Genomic DNA, 26,833 nt, shown 5'->3' on the forward strand with positions numbered 1-26,833 from the left:
TATACTCAGGCCAACAACATGGATCGTTATGCGCAGCCAAAGGGATCCCCCAGTGGCCTGCATAATTCGCCTGAGAGGTCTAAAGAGGTATCGGGCCCGTCGTCAGAACTGACACTGCAGGACGTTATGGGCGCCATTGAGGAGATGAAGGCTGCTGTGGGTCAGCGGTTTGATACCCTGGCTCATAAATTGGACGTGGTCCTGATCGATGTGAATTTGGTCAGGGCAGACCTGTCCAAAACCAACGAGCGGGTCGACTCTTTGGCTCAAGCGGCGTCGAGCCTAACTGTGGACGTGGCCGCCCTGCAGACGGAGGTCCGTAGGTTGCGGCTTGCCAGTGACCAGACGGATCGTCGACTTGAGGACTCCGAAAGCAGGGCTAGACGGAACAATGTTCGCATCATCGGAGTGCCGGAAAGATCGGAGGAATCTGCGGCTGATCTTTTTGTGGAAGATCTGGTGATGAATCATCTCGCGCCCAAGGGATTGAGCAAGTTCTTTGCGGTGGAGCGGGCCCACAGGATCCCAGGTGGTGCGCCCAAGGTGGGTGCTTCCCCGCGGCCTATAATTGCCCGTCTTTTTAACTTTCGGAATAGAGATGCTATCCTTCAGGCATCGAGGGTGGCCGGGCCGCTGAAGTTTGATAACTCCAATGTTAGCTTTTATCCGGACTTCACGCAAGCGGTCCAGAAACAACGGCTGGGATTTTTGGGTATCAAACGGCGCTTGAGGGACATGGAGCTGAAATATGCGATGTTATTCCCGGCGAGGTTGCGGGCTGAGTTCCAGGGTCGGTCCCACTTTTTTGACCGGCCGGAGGCAGTTGGAGACTGGTTGGACGCCCTGCCTCGGGGACAGGCTCGAGACAGTCGGACGGCGGAGAGCGGACGGGATGTGGTGGAGCAGGACTAGAACTTGGTTCCTGGCGATGGACTGGACTAGCGATGTTTTGTACCTTGGCTCAATTGCACTCTAATTTTGCACAACATGCCCTTCAAATGCTTTGGGGTTGCGGGGAGCTTATTGGGGCCTTTTCCTCCTTCTGGGGTTCTTTTTGTGGTACATGTTAGGGCGACAGGCACACTGCAAGTTGGGGGGGCTGTATGGGCTCAAGCAGGGGTGCAGGGAGGAGGGAGTTGTGGTTCCGGGACTGTGGGGGAGGGGGGTTGTTGGGGATTGTTTTTTTGTTTTGCAAGGCAATGTGAAGTTTTCTGCTGACGTATCCGGATTGTGCTCTCCGGGATGTGGGTACCATGTGCGGGAGTGGGATGGGGGGTAGGGAATTGAGAATCCTTTTGTGGAATGTGAATGGACTGGGGGACAGGATCAAGCGCGGGGTGGTGTTGCAGTTCTTGAAGCGGATTTCGCCTGACATTGTTTTCCTGCAGGAGACACATTTGATTGGGAACTCCTTCCAGGCCCTAAATAGGAGGGGCTATCGCCTTGCCGCTCACTCTGGTTTCACTTCTGGCTCTAGGGGAGTGGGCATTCTGGTTAGGGCCTCTCTCCCATTGGAAGTGGACGAGGTGCTTCACGATGATAGGGGGTGATATGTGGCACTGGTGGGGAGGTGGGAGGGCAGGACTATTTCGCTCGTGGCTGTGTACGTGCCTCCGGGCTTACAAACGGCCACATTTGCTGATTTGGGGCGTTTGGTCCTGGGACTCCCTGGGGGGGTTCTGGTGTTGGGTGGTGACTTTAATGCAGTTGTCTCCGGGTTGGAGGACCGTCACCATCCCAGGGATCTCCCTAGGGCTCAGGACTGGTTGGGGTTTTTTTTGGACACTTTGGGACTTGTAGACTGCTGGAAATTGACGCACCCGGGACAGGCGCAGTATACCTTTCACTCGGGGGCCCATGGGAGTCTCTCGAGACTTGATTACATGCTTATGCCGGCGATCCAAGCTGGGATGATTGGGGAGGTGCGTCATTTAGCCCGGGGTATCTCTGACCATTCCCCTATATGGTTGCAACTGAGGGTTGTCCCTGGGGCAGAGGGGAGAGTGACACCCATTAGCCCCTGGTATCTTCGTAACCCCAAGATCCGCACGGAGCTGGTCAAGTCCACTGATCACTACTTCACTGATAATGTGGGGTCGGTGTCGTCGGCTGTCTCCCTATGGGAGGCTTATAAAGTGGTGATCAGGGGGCAGGCCTTGTCCCTTATCTCCCATGCTAAGAGGTGCGAGAGGGCAGAGGTGGTCCACCTGGAAGCTGAGATAGCTGAAATGGAGGAGGACTTGGAGTGTGGAGTTACTGATGAGAAATTGCATGTTCTCAGCCTCAAACAATCAGATTATAGAGCGCTAGTCATGGAAGCTGCTAAAGAGATGGGTAGAGAACAGCAAGGGCGACTGTATGATGTGGGGGATAAGGCCGGAAAGCTGATTGCTTGGTTGGATAAGAAGGAGAGAGCGAGCAGGGTGGTGCCCGTTGTGGAGAGGACGGATGGAGTGAGTGTGACTGACCCGGTTGAGATCGTTGACTGCTTCGCGGCTCATTTCCGCGGAGTATATTCTACGGTCTCTGGGCGTTCGGAGGAGGACTCTCGCCTGTTGCTTAGAGACATTGCATTGCCAACCCTATCAGAGGCTGATGCAGTATTGATGGAGGCGAAGTTGTCGTCAGATGAGATCGCTCTGGCCACTCGCTCGATCGCATCGGGTAAAGCCGTGGGTCCTAACGGTCTTCCCATTGAACTCTACAAGTTGCGTCCCGATAAGATAGCGCCGTATCTTCGGGACATGTTTCTTGCGGCACGTGCGGTGGGCTTCCTCCCCCCTGACCAACGCCTCGCCACCATAGTTGTGATACACAAAGAGGGGAAGCCGCGAGATCGCTGCGCCTCCTACAGGCCCATTTCGCTGCTGAATGCAGAACCCAAAATTCTGGCTAAGGTGTTGGCTAACCGACTGGTTCGGGTCGTGGGCGACTTGATTCATCAGGATCAGTCTGGTTTTATACCCCATCGGAATACCGCTCTAAATTTGAGGCGGTTGCACGGCGTGCTTGCTAGAGCGGGATTCATACGTGAGCCGGCCATCTTGGCATCCTTAGATGCTACTATGGCGTTCGACACTTTGGAGTGGCCATATATTTGGGCCGTGTTGGCGAAATTTGGGTTCGGCCCTGAGTTTATTGGTTGGGTACAATTACTATATGCTGACCCACTGGCTCAGGTGGTGGTGAATGGTAGGGTGTTGGCTCCCTTCGCACTGGGGAGAGGTACGCGGCAGGGATGTCTGTTATCACCCCTTCTCTTTGCACTTTCTTTAGAGCCTCTCGCCGCCTGGTTGCGTTGGGAGCCGTCGTTGCGTGGCATTAGATGGACGCCGGAGTTTGAAGACCATGTCTCCCTTTACGCGGATGACATCCTTCTGTATCTCACCTCCCCCCGACAGTCGCTAATTGTATTGGTGGATGTACTGAATTCCTTTGGTCGCAACTCCGGCCTGGTCATCAACTGGGTCAAGTCGTGCGTCTACGTCCTCTCAGGGGATGCCCCCCTCCTGCAACGGGATTGCCCTATTCAGATTGCTACCCGTGGGTTCAAATATTTGGGAATCTTCATCTCACTGGATCCCGCGGTCCGCTATGAGCGAAATCTTCTCCCTCCCCTCCAGCGATTGAAGGCCGACGTTGCGAGGTAGCGACGACTTCCGCTTTCGCCGCTCGGACGGGCGGCATTGTTTAAAATGATGTCGCTACCTCGCTTTTTGTACGCTTTGCAGAATACTCTAGATGTCGTGCCAGCCCGCTATTTCCGGGAGGTGGAGGGTCTTCAGCGCCAACTGTTCTGGGACGGGCGGCCGCGGATTGCTCTCGCCAAGTTGACGCTCCCTTGGTACGATGGGGGGGTCGCCCTCCCCGATATTAAACAATACTATTGGGCGTCTCAGTTGGCGGCGGTGAACCACGGAATATACGGTCCTGCCCTGAACCCGGCCTTCGAGATGGATACATTTCTGCTCCCGGGTGGGGACTATAATCGGGCGCTGTACTCAGTAACCCCGGACACGCGGTTGACGAGACCCACGCAGGTGGCGGTACATGTGTGGCACGCGGCGAATGCTGCGATGGGGTGGAAGGATCGCTTGACTCGGGCGACGCCGTTGTATGCCTCTGGGCGGTTGGGCTGTTTGTGGAGATCGAAAGGCTTTGAGAAATGGGATATGATTGGTATATGTAAGGTGGGTGATCTTTGGGTGAAGGGAGCTTTCAAAACGTTTGAAATGCTTAAAATGGAAAATAAATTAAACGATAGAGAGTACTTCCGGTATGCTCAAGTCCACCATGCGCTGTGTTCGGTCTTTCCGGACGCTGCTGCTATCCCCGAGTATTCCCCACTGGAGGATCGAGTGCTGGATGGCTACGTGCCCGACAGCACTATTTCTCTGATTTATAAGAAACTTATTAATGATCGCGCGGACTTGCTTCTCTGTTTGCGGGAGGCATGGACGGGCGATGGCTTGGAATTGGACGATGAGGACTGGATATCGGCGGTAGCCTCCCCGAAAGAGGTGGCGATCCCGGCCCGCTTCCGGTTTGTACAGCTGAAGATCCTTCATAGAGTGTATATCACAGGGCCCGGTTTGCTGCATATGGGTTATTCGATGGATGGACTGTGTAAACGTGGATGTGGCCTGCCAGGCACCTTTCTTCATATCTTGTGGGAATGTTCGGAGTTTGTGCGATTTTGGAACGGTATCCACACTGTAATGGAGGAGGTCACGCACTTTGCCCTGTTGCCAGAGGCTAGGAGGTGTTTGTTGAATGTCTGGGAACCGAATGATTGTAATGCGGCACAGACACAGTGGGTGACCTTGGGGTGCATGGTGGCTAAGCGTAACATTGCACAGTTGTGGGGCTCCCCGAGGCCGCCCACGATCGAGGTATGGAAGGAGAATATGGATTGGTGTATGTTTAGGGAAAAGACGGTGTATGTGGCGAGAGGCAAGCCAGGGAAATGGACTAGGGTATGGGGTCCTTGGAATTTATATCGTGGAAGTATCTGCACCCTGCCGCTGCCATTAGAGGTCGATATCGCTTTGACCCCCTAGCCGCGCATTCTGCGGGAGGGTATGAGGTGTGTTCCATGCTCTGTTTTCCCGTTGCCCCCCTCTGCCGCTTCCGGACAGGAACTGCTTTGGACACTGTATGTTGTTCCCTATCCTTGGAAGAGCACGCTGCTATTTCGGACTCTCATTGCCTTGAGTGTGTTTTATATGTAATAGAAAACGAAACTGTTGTTTCCGATTGCTTCTGGCCTATGGCCACGGCCTGTTATATGTGCTCACGAACTGCCGGGCGCTTTGCCTCGGGCTCATTTGAATGTGTGGCGTTGCACTGCGGGCCTTCGGGCTCTATAGCGGCCGGCCCTGGTGGTTGTAGGCCCTTGTCTGTATTTTACTGTGTGCTAACGGTTTCTAATAAAAAAAAAAAAAAAATAAAAAAAAAACAGCAAAAGCCATAGACATGATAGCAGCATTTACTCCATAGACCATGATGGCAGAACGGAAGATGATAAAGATGTCCATTGGTACGATGGAGTGGTCAGGAACTGGACCTGCCACAAAGCTAAAGTCCATTCATTTGTGACTTGCCTGTTTTAAGATGAGACTCGAAAGACTGATATTGTGGAATCTCAAGGGCTCAATTTGCCGACCGGGGAAATTAGGGGTGAAATCTTCATAATAAAGTGATTGATGTGGAAGACCAGGGGCAGCATCAGGATTTTAAAGTTCCCAAAAATGAAGAAGTGACTGCAACTCTTATTCCAGGTCTGAGGAAAACAAATGTTGCTGTCCCATTGAAATTCCAGTGAGCACACTGGATAAGGCTCTCGAACAAACCATATAGGTCTCACCCTATGACAGCCTCAGTTTTGCGCCATACTGCCAGAAGACCTGTTACTTCCTGCAAAAGAGACACATATTTTCATTTCCTGCTGACTTTTCCTATGAGATCAACATTATCCGGAAAGCGTTCCTCACCTTGACCACTTGCCAAAAAATGGGAAGTCAGACATGCCTAGGTAGAATCTTTGGCCATGTTAATTGCCATAGACCTGCAGCTAAATGTATATACAGGTCATGGAGAACCAGAGAATTTACTATTCTAAACACACATGATAGAAGTCTCTGTGAATCTCGCTTAAAATTCAGGTGCATATTTAAAAACCTCTATCCCCACAGGAATGTCACTTTTAATGATGTTCCTGTGTTAGGGGCTTCATCTTGTTTACAAGGTGGTGTGAAGTCACTTAACGTTGCTTTATAGTGTCTTGTAAATGAGGCACCCTTTCACACTATACTTAGCGTGAAAGGGTTGGGCAATGGGTGTTGGGGTTCCGCCGCAACTCCCATTGATTTTGATGCTGCCCCCTATAAACAAGGGCGGCGTGAGTAGGAGGCAGCACCAAAATTAAGGCCAGGGAAAACCTGGTCTTAACATGGTAAAACAAGGAGAAATGCTTTATTTCTCCTTGTTTTTGCTGTTTCTAAGTGTGCTGCATTGTGCAGCACACATAGAAACAGCAAAACTCCATGAATGATTGTTTATGTGCAAGAAAGTCTCCCTTCCTGCACAAAAACAATCATTAAAAAGATTTGCAATTTCTTTGTGTGCAACACACATGGGAGCTACAAATTGGCATTTTTGATTGTTTATGTGCAGGAAGGGACAATCATTCTCTCAACGCCGGCACCCTTCATTGCAAGGGTGCCTGCATTGGCGCTAGGCAGCTTAATTTAGCGCCAGCGCTAGGAAAACACAGAGATGTGCTGTATATTTGTAAATGAGGCAGGAATGGCGAAGCATGACGTTAGCATTTTGTTTTTAAGGCCATGCTCCACCATTGCCTTGTAAATATGCCCCACAGTTTCTTCAAATTACTTCATGTATGGCTCTAGTCCCCAAACATTGCGCAGGGCCAGACTGAAACTGAACTGTCATTGCAGGAGTTACAGTGAACCAGAGGTTGACATGGTGGATACCATCATGTCCTACCCAGGATTATCTAGACCTTGTTAGAATCAATGTTCTTCAAAACAAGTGGCCTAAGCTTGATCTTTCTTTTCAGACTATGGGGGCATATCAGCAAGCAGGCGATAAAAAATTATCGCCACTTTTGCGTCCGCTTTCGGACGAAAAGCGGCGATAATTTTATCGCCTTATCAGCAAGGTCACGTTATCGCGTGAAACCTTGCCTTATCGCCATTTCCCTAAACACCCATCTTTGCATCTCTAATGAGATGCAAAGTGGGCGTTCCTCCCCAGGATAACGGGAGAAATGTTGCTAAGCGACATTTCTCCTATTATCAAGCCTCACGCAAAGCAGCATAGCGACAAGAAAAGTAGCGATAACATCTGTTATCACTACTTTCCTTATGCCTGCTTTGAAACTGGCTTAGCCATGATAGCCTATGGAAGGTAGATATCATGGCTAAGTATGTGAGGCCCTATCAGCAAGCTATCGCCAAAAGTTGTGTGATTATCGCTCTGAATTTTATCACTTTGGAGATAAGCGTTGCTAATAGCACGCTATCTCCGCGATAAAATTCAGAGTTGTCCGGCGATAATTATCCTCACGCTAAGAGCGCTGAGCGATAATTATTGCCGGCCCTTGCTGATATGCCCCATGGTTCTTCATTGCACTTCAGATATCTCAAGCATCAAAGGCCATTGAGAATGATGGATCGATACAGCTCTGGACTCGGAAAACGTGCAGATTATGAATGTTGAAATCAAATGAACACCCCTCCCAGAGGAACTGGTTAAAGGACCTTGCTTCACAGGAAAAGGAAACATACAGACTGAATGAGTGTGCATGCGTTTTTGAAAAAATCCGAGGCCCTTTTCCTCTGCCACCCCTTCAGATTAGTGTAATAGGTGGATAGCCTCTTTATAGAGCTTTCTCCATAGAGAAGGAAAGGGGTTATTCATACATACACCTAGATTGCACCCTAGTAGAGCGGGGATGGTTTCAAACGGGGTCTCTGTTTTCGATCATCGACAGATTGTCACTACCTTATTTTTCAACTCAGGTTGCTGGATTTTGGCTATTGTTTTAGCCGTACATTGCATACCTTATCATAATCTCTATTTTTATCAGGCAATAATGAAAGTTTGTTATGAGTTAAAGGGTTTTATTTATTTATTTAGGGTGAACAAAGCAAACACAAGGAGACGATGGATGGAGTATTGAAACCTTTCAGACACTCAACCCCAGTCACAGTGGGTCTGAACTGGGGTGGCAAAGTGAGCTAAAAAACTATGATGGATTCAACTTAGATCTGTGACTGGGGGTGAGTGTCTGAAAAGTTTCAGCGCTCCATCCATCATCTCCTTGTGTTTGCTTTGTTTGCCCTAAGTTGGCAGGGAATGCCCAGACATGGGTCCCTTGCTCACTTTGCCACTGGATTCAAGCTAGCCTGGCTGATGAAGTGTGTTACACCGAAAACAGTCCTAGGATGCTTGTTTCCAGTCAAGGGAAGACCTGGCATGGCAGTTCGGACTGGACTGTGGAACAGGGTCAAGACTGATTTGCATATTACCGGATCTGAACTGGGGTGGCAAACTGAGCTAAAGAACGATTATATTTTTCAACCCAAATCTGTGACTGGGGGTGAGTGTCTAAAAAGTTTCAGAGCTCAGTCCATCAACGCCTTGTATTCATTGGAAAAACAACAAGTATGTTTAAAAGGTCAAGCTTAAGTTTAAATGCTGAATGTACAATTTTGTAGCTCTGATAACTTTAATATGGCAGTGTCTGAGTGTTTTAGGCCTAGCATGTTTAACTATGATTGCCTAGTGTAGCCTATTGCAGTGGTTCCCAAACTCTGTGGTGCAGCACCCCGGTGCACCATCAGAACTCGCCAGGGATGCTGTGAACTTCTTGGGAATGTGGGAAAGGTGATAAGTTCTAATGGTATGGCTCCGTTCTGAAGACGTTACGATTTTTTAATGTGCCACATTTACTGGAGGTATACTGTTTGCGGGCTCCGAGTAACCCATGTGAGAATTTCATGTGGGAGAGTTACGGAAGCCGCACCTGTCAGCGTCTGGAATGTTTTGGTCCAGCATGTGGTGTGTTGCAATTAAATAAACAGCCTGTCCGCATACCCGGTACCAGGCACAATCAGGACAGTGAGTGTTGTAAATTTGAATATTTGTGATATTTGTATAGCACAAACATCCACCTCAAACAGATGTGTCCCAGCGATGTGCGGAAGTCTGGTGAGTAGACTGGGCCTAACATCTAGCCTTGACAGAAGAGCCACGTCTTCAAGTACTTTCAGAACTCGGGTTCAGAGCCAGACAAGAGTAAATGCAGTGGCAGTGTATTCCATAGCATGGCTGTCCTGACTGTGAAGGACCTTCCTCCCTTTCTGGCTTTTGCAAAACGGGGGACGCAGAGTAAGAGCTGGGAATTGGATCTCAGTGTTCGGGAAGATTGGTATGGGCGAACCCTATTTCTAAGGTATCTCGGTCCTATGTCGTGCATGGCCTGGAAAGCGAAGGTCGGTGACGTAAATTCAATACGTTTAGCTACCGGGAGCCAATGGAGGAGCCTGATGTGTGGGGAGATGTGATGGCGGAAAGGCACTCTACGAATAAGCCTTGCAGCCGCATTCTGAACCATCTGCAGTCTGTGAATCAAGTACCTGGGTAATCCCAGGTACAGACTGTTGGCATAGTCCAGCAGAGATGTAACGGTAGCATGAACTACCGTCCTGCGGCTATCCACCGGCAAGCGGTGCAAGAATTTCTTTAGGGTTTTCAATTTTGTCGAAGCAGACCAAAGGCACATTGCGGATGTGAGTTTCAAAGGGCAAGTCTGAGTCCCACTTGACGCCCAGGTTCCTCGCCGTCTTACCAGGAATAGGCAGAGTACCCAGCTGAGCAAGCCACCAACGTCCTGAAGGTAGGGGGGAAGGCTGACCGAAGAACAGGACCTCAGTCTTGTCTGCATTTAATTTCAGTTTGTTGTTGTGCATCCAGCTGGCGATGTCCTTCAGGCACCCCATTAATCTAGCAAACGAGTCCTCTGAAGGATCCTTAAAGGAAAACACCAGCTGGGTGTCGTCTGCATTTGAGACAGCCTTCACATCCCAGGTGTCAATGAGATTGAAGAGTGGAACCAGGTAGGTGTTAAAAAGTAGGGGGCTTAGTGCCGAGCCCTGTGGTACACCACATTTCAGAGGCTTGGGCGATGATTGATGCGGTAGGAGAAATAAACTTCGGGTGCGATCATGGAGATAGGACTGGATCCAAGCAAGGGCTGTGCCCCGTACTCCAAGCTGTTCGAGTCTGTTTAGCAGAGTGGAATGTGCAACCGTGTCGAAGGCCGCTGACAGATCCCACAGGATCAGTATAGCGGATGCCCCAGCGTCCACCGACATTCTTCAGACTCCGCCACCTCCACCAAGGCGGTTTCAGCACTATAACCTGCCCGGAAGCCTGACTGAGTGTCATGAAGGATGTCATGTGTGTCGACATACTTGGCGAGTTGACGTTGCGCCAATTTTTCTAGCACCTTAGCAGGTGCCGGTAACAGTGTGTCAAGAATTCCTGTCATACAAGGGAAACACGCCCTTATGTAAACAGGAGAGCTGTTACATAACTCAAGGGAAACACGCCCTTATGTAAACAGGAGAGCTGTTACATAACTCAAGGGAAACACGCCCTTATGTAAACAGGAGAGCTGTTACATAACTCAAGGAAAACACGCCCTATAAAGGGAGGAACCGGGAGGTACAAGGCTGTCGGATATTGTGTTTACACCGACGTACCTGCTTCGTGAAGAGCAGTGTTCCGGAGTGGTGCTCCAGTAAGGCAAGAACGGAGGTAGGTCGAGTCGTTACTCCCTGGGCCGTGTCTTGCCCCATCGTCACCTGTGAAGGACCCGGAAGCTCTACCGGTCAACCATTGAGCTTCGCTTTTTGACTCGGCTGAGTCCAAGCGCAGTGGCGCTTTTGCTGGTTGGAGTCGTAACTCCCAGCCCGACCAGAGACACAGGGACTGCCAGCTGTAACGCACACCAGGAGGTGTTTGCCGCGTTACAGACTCGGAAGTCCACAGGATCGATCGAGCGGCTGCTCTCGGTTCAGTCTTCTTGCTTGTGATTGGGGTATCGGTGACGCATCACCAGGAGGTGACTCCGCGTCCCGGTGCAGTCTGAGGAAGAGGTTGAGCGGCTGCTCCCTTCAGGTAGAGACCCCGGCTGGGTGTTTCCCTGACTCCTCGATTCTCCCCAACACTCTTCGTGCCCCTCACAGCCTACCGATTGGCATTGTCGGCCATTTCATTTCTGCCCTCTGTTGGCATACGCCGGGATCGGCGTATATGCAGAGGACGGTTAGGACCATCCGTGCTGTGGGCTGGTAACGTACTTAGCCTGGAGGATTCCAGTGACTATAACTTTTGTTTGTTCTTTGTATTTTATTTGCCTTCATTAAAAGAACTAACCCTTCACAAGTGGTTGCGTCCTCATTGTCGTGTCTGTTAAACGATCCTGAGACGTTCAGGGCGTTACAAAATATCCGACCTTAATAACACTAACTGTCTCCCGGTCGATAACAGACATGGCAACACTTGATGATGTGCTGGCTGCTTTAGCGGCCATGCAAGTTGAAGTGGCTGCCTCTAGGCAAGAAACAGCCGATGTAAAAGCCAGACTGGATGCTATCCAATTGGACCCGCTCACGCCCAGCACCTCCCTCACGAACCAGACCCCTGCGGTAGTAGTGGAAATGCCGGTAGCCATCCCCTTGGCAACACCAGAGAGGTACAGTGGGGATCCTAACACAGTGCAGGTATTCCTCACACAAGTGGCGCTACATTTATCGTGCAAACCAAAGGCGTTCCCCACGAGTCAGGCTCGTGTGGCTTTCCTTATATCCTATTTGGCTGGAAACGCGGCACAATGGGCCGTACCTCTGGTGAGCAGGGACGACCCCCTCTTATGTGATTGGGGTGCTTTTCGCGAGGAATTCCTGAAGGTATTCGACAGAAGGGCTGACTCGTACACGGCGGACCGTGAAATGCTTGAGTTGAGACAGGGATCCAACGACCTGGTGCAGTATCTCAACGCGTTCCGAAGGCTGGTTGCGGAAACCAAGTGGCCTGTTGCTAAACAGACGGCGCTCTTCCATCAAGGGCTGTGCGATGAGCTCAAGGACGCCGTGGCTCATATTGACCCTCAACCCAAGACATGTGAGGGCCTTATCAACCTGGTAGTACGGCTGGAACATAGGCTAAGTGAAAGAAAGGGGGATCATGGGAGAAAAGGAAAATCCCTTCCATCCTATGTGACGGTGGGAAGTCCTGAAACTTCCACCGCATCCAAGGGAGAACCCATGGACATCAGCGCAATACGAGCGAGCCTCACAGCCACGGAGAAAGAGTCACGCCGTAAACAAGGATTGTGCCTATATTGTGGCAAAAAAGGCCACAACGGACGTGAATGCCCTGCCAAACCGAAGACGTCACGTTATCGTGCCAACCGGTCGGTAACAGCCGTGGTGGACATACCGGCGGAAAACTAGAGGACTCCAAGACCAGAGAAGGGGCATCTCGGAGTCACTCATCCATCCCTTCACTTTCCAACTCGGTCACTAAGGGACAACGACACCTGTTTATCACGGTGCACGTGGGAGTGCATGACCAGTGGATACCCGTTGTGGCCATGGTGGATTCAGGGGCCACTGGCATGTTTATGGACCACAACGAGGCATGCAGGCTAGGGCTAGTGCTTCTTCCCAAAGCAGTACCCGAAGACGTCTATGCGGTAGACGGAAGGCGATTGGTGACGGGGCCCATCGGACAGCACACGGGGGTCCTTCCGATGAGATATGGGAGGAACCATTTGGAACAAATCGATTTTAACATCATCCGAGCGCCCCAATATGGCGTCATATTGGGATTGCCGTGGCTACAGAAACACAACCCCTTTGTGGATTGGCCAACACATCGCATCGAAATGACGTCACCGTATTGCATCCTGCATTGTGGAATAAGAACGGAATTCCTTGACGCAGATGAGAGCGGGAGTCAGACGGTGGCTACAGCGGCAGAAAAAGATGTGGCTCTCCCCCAGGCTTATCACAGTTTTGAGGATGTATTTGATGAGGTGAAGGCGGAAGTGCTACCACCACATAGACAGTTTGACTGCCAGATCGACCTGGTGCCAGGGGCCAGCGTTCCCAGCGGCAGGCTGTATGCCCTGACGGAGCCTGAAAACGTGCATCTCCGGGGGTACCTGGATAAACTCCTCAAGCTAGGATTCATCCGCCCGTCCAAGTCTCCGGCCGCCTCGCCACTCTTCTTCATCCCGAAGGCTAATGGGGAGCTGAGAGCCTGTGTGGACTTTAGGGCATTGAATGCGATAACCATAAAAAATCGGTACCCCTTGCCTCTCATCAGTGTACTTCTGGAACAGGTCAAGAAAGCTCGTATCTACACCAAGTTGGATTTGAAAGGGGCATACCATCTGGTGCGCATGAGGGACGGAGACGAGTGGAAGACCGCCTTTAAGACCAGGTTCGGCCTTTTTGAGTACCACGTCATGCCGTTCGGTCTGTGCAACGCCCCGGCAGCCTTTCAGTACTTTTTGAATTAGGTATTCAGAGAGGAGTTGGATATCTACGTGGTCGTATATATCGACGACATCCTCATCTATTCGTCCAGTGTGGAGGAGCACGTACACCACGTCAAAGCTGTGCTCCAAAAGCTGAGGGAAAACATGCTGTTTTGTAAACTCAGCAAGTGTGACTTCCACGTCACATCCGTGGAATTCCTCGGAGTGATGCTGAGTCCAGAGGGACAGGAGATGGCAGAACGAAAGATCAAGGCGGTGAAAGAATGGCCGGTGCCCCAAAGCGTGAAGGACGTCCAAAGTTTCATTGGCTTCGCCAACTTTTACAGGCGGTTTATAGATGGATTTTCAGGAGTGGTGGCCCCAATCACACAGCTACTGAGGAAGTCCAAGGAGTTTGTCTGGTCCCCTGAAGCGAACAAAGCCTTTGAGGCCCTGAAAAGCGCCTTTGGTAAGGCGCCGGTGTTGGCTCACCCCGATCCGGATCTCCCCTACGTGGTGGAAGCGGACGCGTCGGATGTGGCGCTGGGGGCTATCTTGTCCCAACGCAACCACGACACAGGGGTGCTTCATCCCGTTGCGTACATGTCCCGCAAACTCAACGACGCCGAACGCAACTACCATATTGCGGAGAAGGAGCTTCTCGCAATCAAGGACGCCTTCATCGAATGGAGGCATTGGTTGATGGGGGCAAGACATGTGGTATCGGTGTACACGGACCATCGGAACCTACAGTTCATGACGGCCACTAGACACCTTTCTCCCAGGCAGCTGCGGTGGATGATCTTCTTTGCGGGGTTCAACTTCCGCATCACATATCGGCCGGGGACGGAAAACCGGAAGGCGGACGCCCTGTCCCGTCAATCTGCAGGTAAGGAACCATTGCCTGCAACCGAGCGTTCCATCATTTCCCCGAGGATGGTATTGGGGGTTATCCAACCGGATACTTTCCTGAGGGGAATAAAGAGAGGGATCAGGTCATTCGCATGGCGGAGGTGGCTCCTCAGTCACAGAGAATGGCAGCTGAAGGACGGGATACCCCTGAAGGGCAGGTGCCTATTGATACCCACGCCTAGGCTAAGGAAACAAGCATTCATCTGGTGCCATGACTCTCCATGCGCAGGTCATTTGGGCTTTGAAAAAACGGTGGCTAGCATGGGACGGCATTTCTGGTGGCCAACCATGAGAGTGGATGTCAGGAGGTGGGGACAGGAGTGTCCTACGTGTGCTACCATGAAGGCCGACCATGGCCGAACCCAAGGGCTCTTACATCCACTTCCGACCCCGGATAGACCATGGGATAGCATATCACTGGACTTCGTGGTGGGCCTACCGGTAGACCAGGGGATGACGGCAATACTGGTGGTGGTGGATTACTTGACGAAAATGGGGCACTTCATCCCCTGCAAGAGAGTCCCTACGGCCGGGGAATTGGCGTCACTACTCCTAAAGAATGTGGTACGACTGCATGGATTACCTGGGGTGATCGTGTCGGACCGGGGGTCGCAGTTTACTGCGCAATTCTGGAAGACTTGGTGCACTGCGCTGCATGTTAAGACCGCCCTGTCCACCAGCTACCACCCTCAAACGGACGGCCAAACCGAGCGCCTGAACCAAACGCTCAAACAGTATCTGCGATGTTTTGTGGACCAGGGCAGGGAAGAATGGGTCGACTTGCTATGGGTTGCAGAGATAGCCTATAACAACGCCACTCACAGCTCCACACAGTCATCTCCGTTCTATAGCAACTATGGCCAACATCCCAGGTTCTTGCCATTTCTACATCCGTTCAGAGAGGACAGGATTCCCGCCACAGCGGACAGGGTGGCACACATAAAAGACACGTTGATGCGCTCAAGGGCTGTCCTAATAGAGGCCAAGAGAAGATACAAGGCTGCGGCAGATAGGAAGAGAAGGCCCGGGCCACTGTACCGCACTGGAGACTACGTCTGGATATCCACAAGAAACATGAGGTTTCGAAAGAACAGTGTGTTCCATCCCAAGTACATGGGCCCCTATCGAATTACCAAGTGTATGGGTCCCGTGAACGTGAAGGTGTGCTTGCCCCAGTCATTGCGGATACACCCTGTCTTTCATGTATCATTGCTCAAACCAGCACCCTCCAAGCCGTCTGGGACACCTAGGCCGGTATGCGTGGAGTCGGAGGTGGAGTATGAAGTGTCGGGCATACGGGCGTCCAAATGGCGCAGGGGGAAGCTGTGGTACCTGGTTGCGTGGAAAGGCTATGGCCCGGAGGAGCATTCATGGGAACCGGCTGAAGGGGTTCATGCTCCGCGCTTGGTCTCCTTGTTCCATCGGCGTTTTCCTGCCAGCGCTGGACCCGTGGGGAGCCGCTGAGAGGGAGGATGTACTGTCAAGAATTCCTGTCATACAAGGGAAACACGCCCTTATGTAAACAGGAGAGCTGTTACATAACTCAAGGGAAACACGCCCTTATGTAAACAGGAGAGCTGTTACATAACTCAAGGGAAACACGCCCTTATGTAAACAGGAGAGCTGTTACATAACTCAAGGAAAACACGCCCTATAAAGGGAGGAACCGGGAGGTACAAGGCTGTCGGATATTGTGTTTACACCGACGTACCTGCTTCGTGAAGAGCAGTGTTCCGGAGTGGTGCTCCAGTAAGGCAAGAACGGAGGTAGGTCGAGTCGTTACTCCCTGGGCCGTGTCTTGCCCCATCGTCACCTGTGAAGGACCCGGAAGCTCTACCGGTCAACCATTGAGCTTCGCTTTTTGACTCGGCTGAGTCCAAGCGCAGTGGCGCTTTTGCTGGTTGGAGTCGTAACTCCCAGCCCGACCAGAGACACAGGGACTGCCAGCTGTAACGCACACCAGGAGGTGTTTGCCGCGTTACAGACTCGGAAGTCCACAGGATCGATCGAGCGGCTGCTCTCGGTTCAGTCTTCTTGCTTGTGATTGGGGTATCGGTGACGCATCACCAGGAGGTGACTCCGCGTCCCGGTGCAGTCTGAGGAAGAGGTTGAGCGGCTGCTCCCTTCAGGTAGAGACCCCGGCTGGGTGTTTCCCTGACTCCTCGATTCTCCCCAACACTCTTCGTGCCCCTCACAGCCTACCGATTGGCATTGTCGGCCATTTCATTTCTGCCCTCTGTTGGCATACGCCGGGATCGGCGTATATGCAGAGGACGGTTAGGACCATCCGTGCTGTGGGCTGGTAACGTACTTAGCCTGGAGGATTCCAGTGACTATAACTTTTGTTTGTTCTTTGTATTTTATTTGCCTTCATTAAAAGAACTAACCCTTCACAAGTGGTTGCGTCCTCATTGTCGTGTCTGTTAAACGATCCTGAGACGTTCAGGGCGTTACACAGTGAAATTGATCGGTAATTACCGAGCTCTGTGGGATTGACATTTGATTTTTCTATGAGAGGCAGTAGGAATGCCTGTTTCCAGACATCAGGGAAGATGCCAGAAGACAGTGACACATTCCAAATATGATTCAGCACTGGATTGGTCCAGTGAGCCAGTAATCTGAAAATCTTGGGTGGGCAGGGATCCGTGGGAGAGCCCGACTTGCATCTTAGGATTTCAGCCTGTGATTCCTGCAAGGTTATATGTGCGAACTCCATAAAAATACCCGTGGACTTGCAGGTTGTTGGTGCCTGAGGTACCAGTACTGGCTCTCCAGTCAGAAAAGAGGAGTAAACTTTCTGAATATTCACCTCAAAGACATTGGATAGATTAGTGTACAAGGCTAAGGAAGGCAAAATGTTCCCTTCAGCAGCAGACAGATTTGTAAAGGTTCTGACAATCCTAAAAATCTCCTTGCCTGAATTCTCCGCACCCTCAATACGCTTAACAAAATACTCTATTCTAGGTACTCCCATCATTTTACACAGCTTTTTTGAGGCTCCCTTGTCAGCTCGCTTCACCTCTGGAGCATAATCTCTCCTCCATTGCCTTTCCAATTTCTTAACCCACTTTTTTCACTTCCTAGGTCAGATAAGAACCATGGGGCCGACGGGGAATCTCTCTGAGACTTAGGTGATTTTAGTCAAGCCACAGCATCAAGGGAAGTCGTGATCTTGACATTAAACATATCCGCGTCCTTGTTAGGATCACCGGTGCACAATGGACGACCTTTAAGGATCAGTGGGCACACAATGTCTGCACTCACGTTTTCCAGTTCCTGCTTAACACTGAATGTTTCTTGCCAGTGAGCTGTGTTTTCCCTATGTTAAAGGAGAAAGGAACTAGATAATGATCTGTCCCCGTTAAACATTGAGGGTCCTCAACTCTAATAGATTAGATATTTGAAAAAATAAGATCAAGAGTATGACCTGCTCTATGTGTGGTTGAGTAAGGTTAACTCCCTTGAGGGCTTGCACTAACTAAGAGACTTGGGAACAAAAAGGGTCATCCACGTTGAGATTGAAATCACCTAAGGCCATAAAGTTGGTTATTGTAGTGATTTCTACACAATAATATTTCTTAGTTCCCAGAGATGTTGATTTGGGAAATCTGGTGTTCTATATATTAGTAAACCTGTGACAGAAAGGGTTGGGTAAATCTTAATACAAAAGATCATGTCCTCAATAGAGCCCATACCGCACAATTCAGAAGAGTCAATGTCCCATGATTCCTTTAGAATAATAGCCACCCCACCACCTCAATTATCTCCATTCGTGTTGGCACAATTTATTCTAAGGCCCGGGGGAATCGCCAGGGTCAGCAACGGTAAGGAACATAACAACCCAGCCATTATCTATTAGCAGTAGCCAGATATCATCAGCTTGATTGGGTAACGATCTGCAATTGATCAATCCAGCTCTTACCCCTACACTCAGTGTTCTCTGTACCTTGGGAGGCTTACCCCTACTGCTAGATACCCCTCCTGGATCCCCAGAGTAAAGTTACAGATCTTACAATGGTAGATGGAATCAAAGTTTTCCAAACGTTCGCCGTGGATTCCAGTGCATAGATTATTCCCCAAGGCCAAGAGCGATTCCCACGCCCAAGATAATCCCTTCCCGCTACCAGATCAGGCAGCATGGCTGCCGCTGGTCACGGGCCGGGCGCTGACGAGCACAGATGGGCTTACCTTTGTGCCAGCAACACACCCGCTGCACGCGTCTGCTGCGAGACGGCATAGCTGTGTGAATTAAATAGGCACCCACCTGGGAGCAATCCAAGAGCTGGACTGCTCACCACCTGTAATTGGCCCAACCAAGCATGGACTAGTGGCAAGCAACGACGGGGGGTAAGATCTCCGTGGGTTGCTTGGGCCACCTGCCTGACCCTGCAATGGTGGTGCAGCGGTATGGAAGGGTCAAATCAGAGGGCACTGGTCCCCCTGGCTTATCCATAGCATTGTCGTGCTCTGGGGAGCCCTTGCAGGCTACCAGGGGGAGCTACTGGTAATCACTAACCCAGCCTCACAACGAGGTAACAGTCAAATTGCCTATCATAGAGGCTGTACTCCAACCACAAGGCCTCCTTGCAAATGCTCCCTGACTGTAGGGACACAGAGATTACCAGATTAGGCGTCACCTGCTCCATTGACTGTCTGGACACAAGAGCATTCCACTACATAGGGGCACCAGTATTTGCCATAATTGAGCCGGGGCTACTTCAGATCTCACCATAAAAGAACACACGTGCTCCTGCCTCTATAACCCTCCTATGCAACATCAGCGACCCTGCAAAGCGAAACAAGGGTCAAAAGGGACCATGATGCAGACTGTTCTGATGTACATAACGCTCCCAAGTCTTGACAGAAGCGGCCTGATAAGGGGGTTTAGTTGGGGTGCACCTTAGCTGCAGGGGGCGTAGTGAGGCATGTGGTAGCCCCCTGATAACGCGTTCGACACGTCCATCAACAGAGAGCACCAACTCCATTCTGCAGTGTTGCTCCACTCAGTGGGAGTAATCTCACATCCCAGCTGACAGCTCAACACATCAGCCAGGCGAATGCCTTGTACAGATCTCACCATCAACAACAGGTGCCACAGTGGTTCCCACCCTCACTCCCAGGCAGTCGCATTTGACTGAATTGGCTGCCTACATGCCTCCAAAAAAGCGACAACTGTACAGAGTTTCCTGCTATTTTGCCCTGCCAGAGACACGTGGCACTGAATACGTGACATCCACAAGAGACAACATGTCTCTCACAAATGAAGACCTGCTTGCATCCCTGCATGATTTTAAGAAAGAACTCTGACAGGAACTTAAAGCTGACCTGACCACCTCCCAGGAAGCTCTAAAAACTGACCTTAATAGCAAACTTACCGTTCTCCAACAAGATGTAGACTCAGTGGGCACCCGGGTAGTTGATCTTGAAACCAGAACAAATGACCTGGACCCTCTAACTGAGAAGATGGAGGATGTGACCTAAGCGCTCCACACACAATTGCAGGCATCTGTTCTGAAGTGTGAGGATGTTGAGACTAGATCGAGACTCGATAACATACGGATCAGAGACCTTGAAGAGGGAATGGATGGCCCAGACTTGGAATCCTTTTTGACGGGCTACTCAGAACTCCTGGGAGGCTCAGCACTCAAAGTGAAGATCGATAGAGTCCATCAGTGGGACCCACCACGACAAGGGAGAGGAAATGCCAGCAGGATGTCTTGGCAAAGCTTCGATCTTTTAAGGTGAATGAGGCCATCCTTCAGGCTGCCCGGAAGATGGAGGTGGTCACATTCCAGGGGGCTACCATCTCCCAGCTTTCTCTTTCAGGATATAGCCCCTGCAACGTTAACTCAGCTCCAATAATTTCACCCAGTGACAGATACATTGAAAAGAGAGCACATCAAATACCGCTGCCCATACCCCTTTGGCTTAGGCTTTGACCTGCACAATAAACTGTGCCATGTCACAGAATTTTCTGAGGCCCTATCCTTTTGGATATCTCAATTTCCGAACCTCAACCACCTGAGAAGGCCCCGGATCTTTAGGGGGCAACGATGGCACACCTACAATGAGGGCCTTTGGCTCTCCCAATGGTGATGGTGCCAACATAGGAAGCATTAAGAGGCCATGTTGTGTGCCTCTGACCTTCTTCTGCATGCACAGATAAGACCCTGCCAAGCAGCCCACATGGTTCATCTGGCTTCGGAGAGACTCTGCTATGCATGGTCAACTCTGGGTAGAGACCCTCACCCAGGGATGTTGAGGGTAATGACTGATGACAGACTGCACAAACAGGAGGGAGGGAGGCACACTCCACCCAGGTCCACTTCTAATAGTTGTGTTCAATGCCATAGCTTAATATGTTATTGGTTGAAGTAGCTGCAGGTTTAGCTTCTCAATTCATAGTAAGCCTGGGTGTAGTGGGCATAGTGGGGCTACTTGGTGCGCCACGGAGTTTAAAACAAACTCCGCACACTCCGCGTAGCTCTGCTACGCGCCACCCGCCTCCCACCCGCCCTATTAACAACTGCTATACAAACTTTTTAAAAAACATATAAATTATTAAAAACGCCTTACCTGAGCTGCAGCATCCCCAGGCTGCAATCTTCCTCCATCGCGACTTCTTGATGACAACTGCACATGCGCAGTTTTGTCCCATTTGAAAGGATACCGAGAAAATTCAAAGGAATGCTTCACTGCAGAATGCTTCACTGCAGAGTCTGCAGTGCATGTCTTGACATGCTCCTGTAAACTATCCTATGTGGGAAGTACTATCTTGTAGGTACTTTAAAGAATTCTTCAGCACGTGAGAGCAGTTAACAACAGGGATAGGAGTTATCCAGTAGCTCGCCATTTTGAGTAGAAGCGTCACAGTAATGATAAGGAGCTCCAATACTATGTGATTGTTTTGGTCCCAAGAGATATAGAGGGGAAGATGGAGAGTAACAACAAAGTCGGCTTTAGTCATAGTACGTTATAGAACTTGACACCAAATTTCCAAAGGGCCTCAATAAGGAGGAGGATTTACACATGCATCTAAAGGCAAGGTGGATGCTTTCCTTTAATATGTGAAACCAGGTGCAGGAAAAAGTACCTTAATGGTGGTGTGAGGCAAAACCCACTTGGGGTGAGAAATTTCAATGCTTTGACAGGTCATGCTTTGACAATATAATCTGAGTGTAGTAAAGGTTTTTGTTAGGACACTTGTCTGTTGAGAGAGGGTATACATTTGCATGAATATCATCAGTCATGACAGGTCAAGAACTGGTAATACATTCTATGTGACTAAATGGTTTTGTCAGATAGGACACTTGTCCATTGAGAGATGATAGAAAAAAGATTGTAGTAGCGAAGAGCGTGAGGCAGCACAGTCTATACCCATAGAGGCACCTGCTTCTATTTATTTATTTTATTTTATTTTATGTAGTTTGTAGAGCGCACAGCTACCCCCGAAGGGGTGTCCCGGCGCTAGAACCTGAACCTCCAAAGGAGAGGAGAGGAGCAAGAAGGGGAAGTAGCGTAATAAATCAGAGTCCAGAGAAGAGCCAAGTTTTGAGTCTGGCCCGGAAGATGGATACAGAGGGACAGAATCTAAGATCGACTGGCAGTGCGTTCCATAGTTTAGCCGCAATTACACTGAACCCTCTGCCACCCATTCTGGATAGTCTGAAACGGGGAGAGATCAGAAGGCGTAGGTCATTGGATCTCAAGGATCTAATGGAACGGGATATTGAGACACGTTTTTTCAGGTAGTTAGGTCCGCGATCGTTGATGGCTCGGTAAGTGAGAGTGAGGACCTTGAACTGGATACGGCTGGCCACAGGTAGCCAGTGCAGTTCCTTACGATATGCGGTTACTGATTGACGGTAGGGAATATTGCCAATCAGTCTGGCTGCCGCATTCTGAATAATCTGCAACCGGTCAATCAGGTATTGGGGAGCACCCGCATAGAGGCTATTGGCATAGTCCAGGTGGGACGTGATGAGGGCATGGGTTACTGTACGGCGGGAGTCCAGAGGGAGATAGGGAAGTATTTTTCTAATCATGCGCAACTTCAGGAAGCAGGCAGAGGTCACTTTATTAATCTGAGTCTTGCATGAGAGGGAGTCATCAAACTGGAAACCCAGGTTGCGGGCCGAGTGGACGGGAGAGGGAGCGGGATCAAGTGCCGCGGGCCACCACCAGGAGGATGGGATGGAGTTTTTCTGGTTAAAAAACAGCACCTCTGTCTTGTCTGCATTGAGTCTAAGATGGTTTTCAGACATCCAGCCACTGATGTTGTTGAGGCACTGGCGGAAGTTGGAGAGTTATTAATTATTGTTGTCTGATTAGGGATTTTGTTTACTTTTTGATTTCTCACAAAACTTAAATTTAATTGTGACAGAGTTTTTAGATTGAAAATTGTAATAATCATGTGATGAATAGTTTTCAACAGAGCATTAGCAAATCTATACTGAATATTTTGCATTTTTAATGAATTGAGTTTGCAAAGTATGTTGTCCATGTTTAGGAAGTTTGAAAGCATGTGAGCACTTTAATAACATAGAAGTATATGTCACCTGGTTATATGACCATGTCTGTGTGTGACAGCCAGATCGTGTTATGACAGCTATGTGAAATAAAAAGCACTTCACAGTACGCAGTGGTGTCAGCCGCCTTTTTTCAATGAATAAAAGAAAAGCTGTTAAATGGAATGGAATAGCTGTCTCCATTTGGCAATGCCTTCCCCTCGGTTTGGAGCATGATGGTGGTTCAGCTTTGAGAGCGAAGTGGACCTTGCTACACACTCTTTTCAGCTCAGTAACCAGACAACACTAATTATAACTCACCACTCCAACATTTCTCTAGATTTACCAATCAAAGCAGGGCCACGCATGGTGGCCTTGCATTCTTTTGTAAATCAAACTTAAGTATTGCATTGCCCATGCGACACCATGAGTGACGCAAGAGTACCACAATCAATAATATATTTAGGCCTTAGTTATATTTTGGGCCATGTATACCGTGGTACATAGCGATGACAAGCCCGTTTATAATTGGTTAATGGCTGCTTTTAGATTATGAAAAGGCAGCAATATTGTGTTTGCTACACTGTCGCTGTGTTGAGTGTTACGGCCTTAGATATGCGTAAGTAATAGGTCCCTACCTATTACCACTTTATTAAAGTGGTAATACATAGGAGGATTAATTTTTTTTATATATATATATATATTTGTAAATAGTTTTAGGGTCATGTACCATGGTAGTTTAACAGAAATTTGTGAAAATCCATAAAAGTACAGCAGTTAAATGCCTTATAACATAAAAAAACGTATCCTACTTAACTGCAGTACCAAAAAGCATCATCTCTGCACCATAATGTATAATCCTGTCAAATTTCATGCAAATCCATTCAGCCATACTCGCGCTTCGTCAAATACAATAGTCTATGGTAAATACATTGGTGGAAAAAAGCGTTTTTGACCCACTTTTATCATTTCACCCCTTTAACAATTCACAACTAAAAATTACATCATCTAAAAATGTAGAAAATGCTGTAGGCCTGGAACATTTTGTGATGATTCATCAAACAGGTAGAAAATTATTTGAAGCTAATATCTGAGGAATTGCTATCTTTGGGAATACTAACAAATTGGAAGTCAGTTTTAATGTAATATCTTTCTTTTTGTCTATTGTATTTGTTATGTATTTTTTTAAATTGGTTTTACATAATTATGTGACCATAGATGTGTCTTTTAGTTGTTCATGTAGTAATTCTGAAACTTTACAAATGCAGTCTAGTTTGTTTTTTTAGCTTCCTTGCTACTTTTAACAGCATTTTGCTACATATGAAGGTCAAAGTGAATGAAAGCCAAGCGTTGTTGCTATCAAAATTAAGAATCTTTTTTTTCTAATGGCCAATGATCATGTTCTCCACATAGAAGTTTGTGTAACTCACTGCTAGGTCACGTTTCCATTTTGTTGCAGAGGAGTAAATAAGGAAGATGGTTTTTGTTTGGCTTGTTGGCACAGTTTTATTTTGTGAGCTAGAGAGCATGCAAAGAAAACTTATGTAGATTAAAATGTATTTTATTTGTTATGTATTTGTCTATAGGTTTTCATTAGCTTGTGATCATAAATGGGTATGTCAGTTGTTCATGTAGTAAATCAGACATTTATATATGCAGTCTAGTTTATTTCTTGGGCTTCCCTGCTACTTTTAGTAATATTTTGCTACATGATATCACTAGGTTGAAAAACTTTATAACGTAAAAAGATACTTACTCAACTTATCTGCACTACCCCCCTCAAAATCATCTGCACCCCCAATATGCCAAATTTCATAAAAATCAAGCTAACGGTTTTTGTGCTATTCTATATACAAAAGTCTATGGAAAATGCATTGAATTTCAACCCTGTTTTGGGACTCTCCTTTTTTCTTTGCACACCCTTGACCAAACAACACAAAACTTTCAGTCCTCCAAAAATGAAATGGAGGCAGAATGTCTGCAAAGTATCGCTTTTGTTTACTTTTTGATTTCTCTCAAAACTTAAATTTAATTGTGACAGAGTTTTTAGATTGAAAATTGTAATAATCATGTGATGAATAGTTTTGAACAGAGCATTAGCAAATCTATACTGAATATTTTGCATTGTTAATGAATTGAGTTTGCAAAGTATGTTGTCCATGTTTAGGAAATTTGAAAGCATGTGAGCACTTTAATAACATAGAAGTATATGTCACCTAGTTATATGAACATGTTTTGTGTCTGACAGCCAGATCGTGTTATGACAGCTATGTGAAATAAAAAGCACTTCACAGTACGCAGTGGTGTCAGCAGCCATTTTTCAATGAATAAAAGAAAAGCTGTTAAATGGAATGGAATAGCTGTCTCCATTTGGCAAGGCCTTCCCCTCGGTTTGGAGCATGATGGTGGTTCAGCTTTGAGAGCATGGTACATACATATATATATATATATATATATATATATATATATATATATATATATATATATACATATATCAAAGCACAAAACAGTCGAGTCCTGAGTGCAAATGAAAAGAGCTGCTTTATTAGTGACACCTGGCTCCTCTCTTTCAACCAGACGCGTTTCAGCGGTAAAATCCGCCTTAATCATTGGATGAGCAAAATTCAAAAGTGGACTACATCGAACTGATGATTCATACCTTTATCATACATTTCCCATGATGCAATATTCTTGTACAGGTAAGTTCGATTGTTTTTGTTACGTTTTTTCTCTGTTTGGAAATCCATTAATGTTAAGTATAGTACTTACAAAGTCACAGTTATCAAATCCATAGTGGCATTGTGCTCGTTCTGTGGTGCCAGGAAAAGATAGTGTCCGAGTCAAAAGGCAGCTCTCCAGTGCACTCCGCCCGAGGGGTTCAATGCTCCTCTAGCGTCCCTTACTCAGCCCCTGGCAGGGTGGTCTCAACAAACGCGTCTGGTTGAAAGAGAGGAGCCAGGTGTCACTAATAAAGCAGCTCTTTTCATTTGCACTCAGGACTCGACTGTTTTGTGCTTTGAAGTTGATTGCAGGAGTGACTCTGCGCCTGTGTTTGTTGAGACCACCCTGCCAGGGTCGGAGCCCCCCATCTTTGCAGAGACTTTGTTGGAAACTTAATATGGGTGGGGGATGACTCGCTCGCCCCAGAACAAAACTGAAGGAATTACCGGATACAGTGGATTGTATTTGGGGCTGAGTAAGGGACGCTAGAGGAGCATTGAACCCCTCGGGCGGAGTGCACTGGAGAGCTGCCTTTTGACTCGGACACTATCTTTTCCTGGCACCACAGAACGAGCACAATGCCACTATGGATTTGATAACTGTGACTTTGTAAGTACTATACTTAACATTAATGGATTTCCAAACAGAGAAAAAACGTAACAAAAACAATCGAACTTACCTGTACAAGAATATTGCATCATGGGAAATGTATGATAAAGGTATGAATCATCAGTTCGATGTAGTCCACTTTTGAATTTTGCTCATCCAATGATTAAGGCGGATTTTACCGCTGAAACGCGTCTGGTTGAAAGAGAGGAGCCAGGTGTCACTAATAAAGCAGCTCTTTTCATTTGCACTCAGGACTCGACTGTTTTGTGCTTTGAAGTTGATTGCAGGAGTGACTCTGCGCCTGTGTTTGTTGAGACCACCCTGCCAGGGTCGGAGCCCCCCATCTTTGCAGAGACTTTGTTGGAAATATATATATATATATATATATATATATTACCTACTGGCGGTCGCCAGTAGGTAGTTATGGTTAGGACCACGTTTCCATAGGAAATCCGCAACATTCTATTTTGAATAACTTTGGCGCCGGTCGACGAATCCTCGCGAA

The sequence above is a fragment of the Triturus cristatus genome, chromosome 10 (assembly GCF_964204655.1).
Source record: "Triturus cristatus chromosome 10, aTriCri1.1, whole genome shotgun sequence".
Taxonomy (NCBI): domain Eukaryota; kingdom Metazoa; phylum Chordata; class Amphibia; order Caudata; family Salamandridae; genus Triturus; species Triturus cristatus.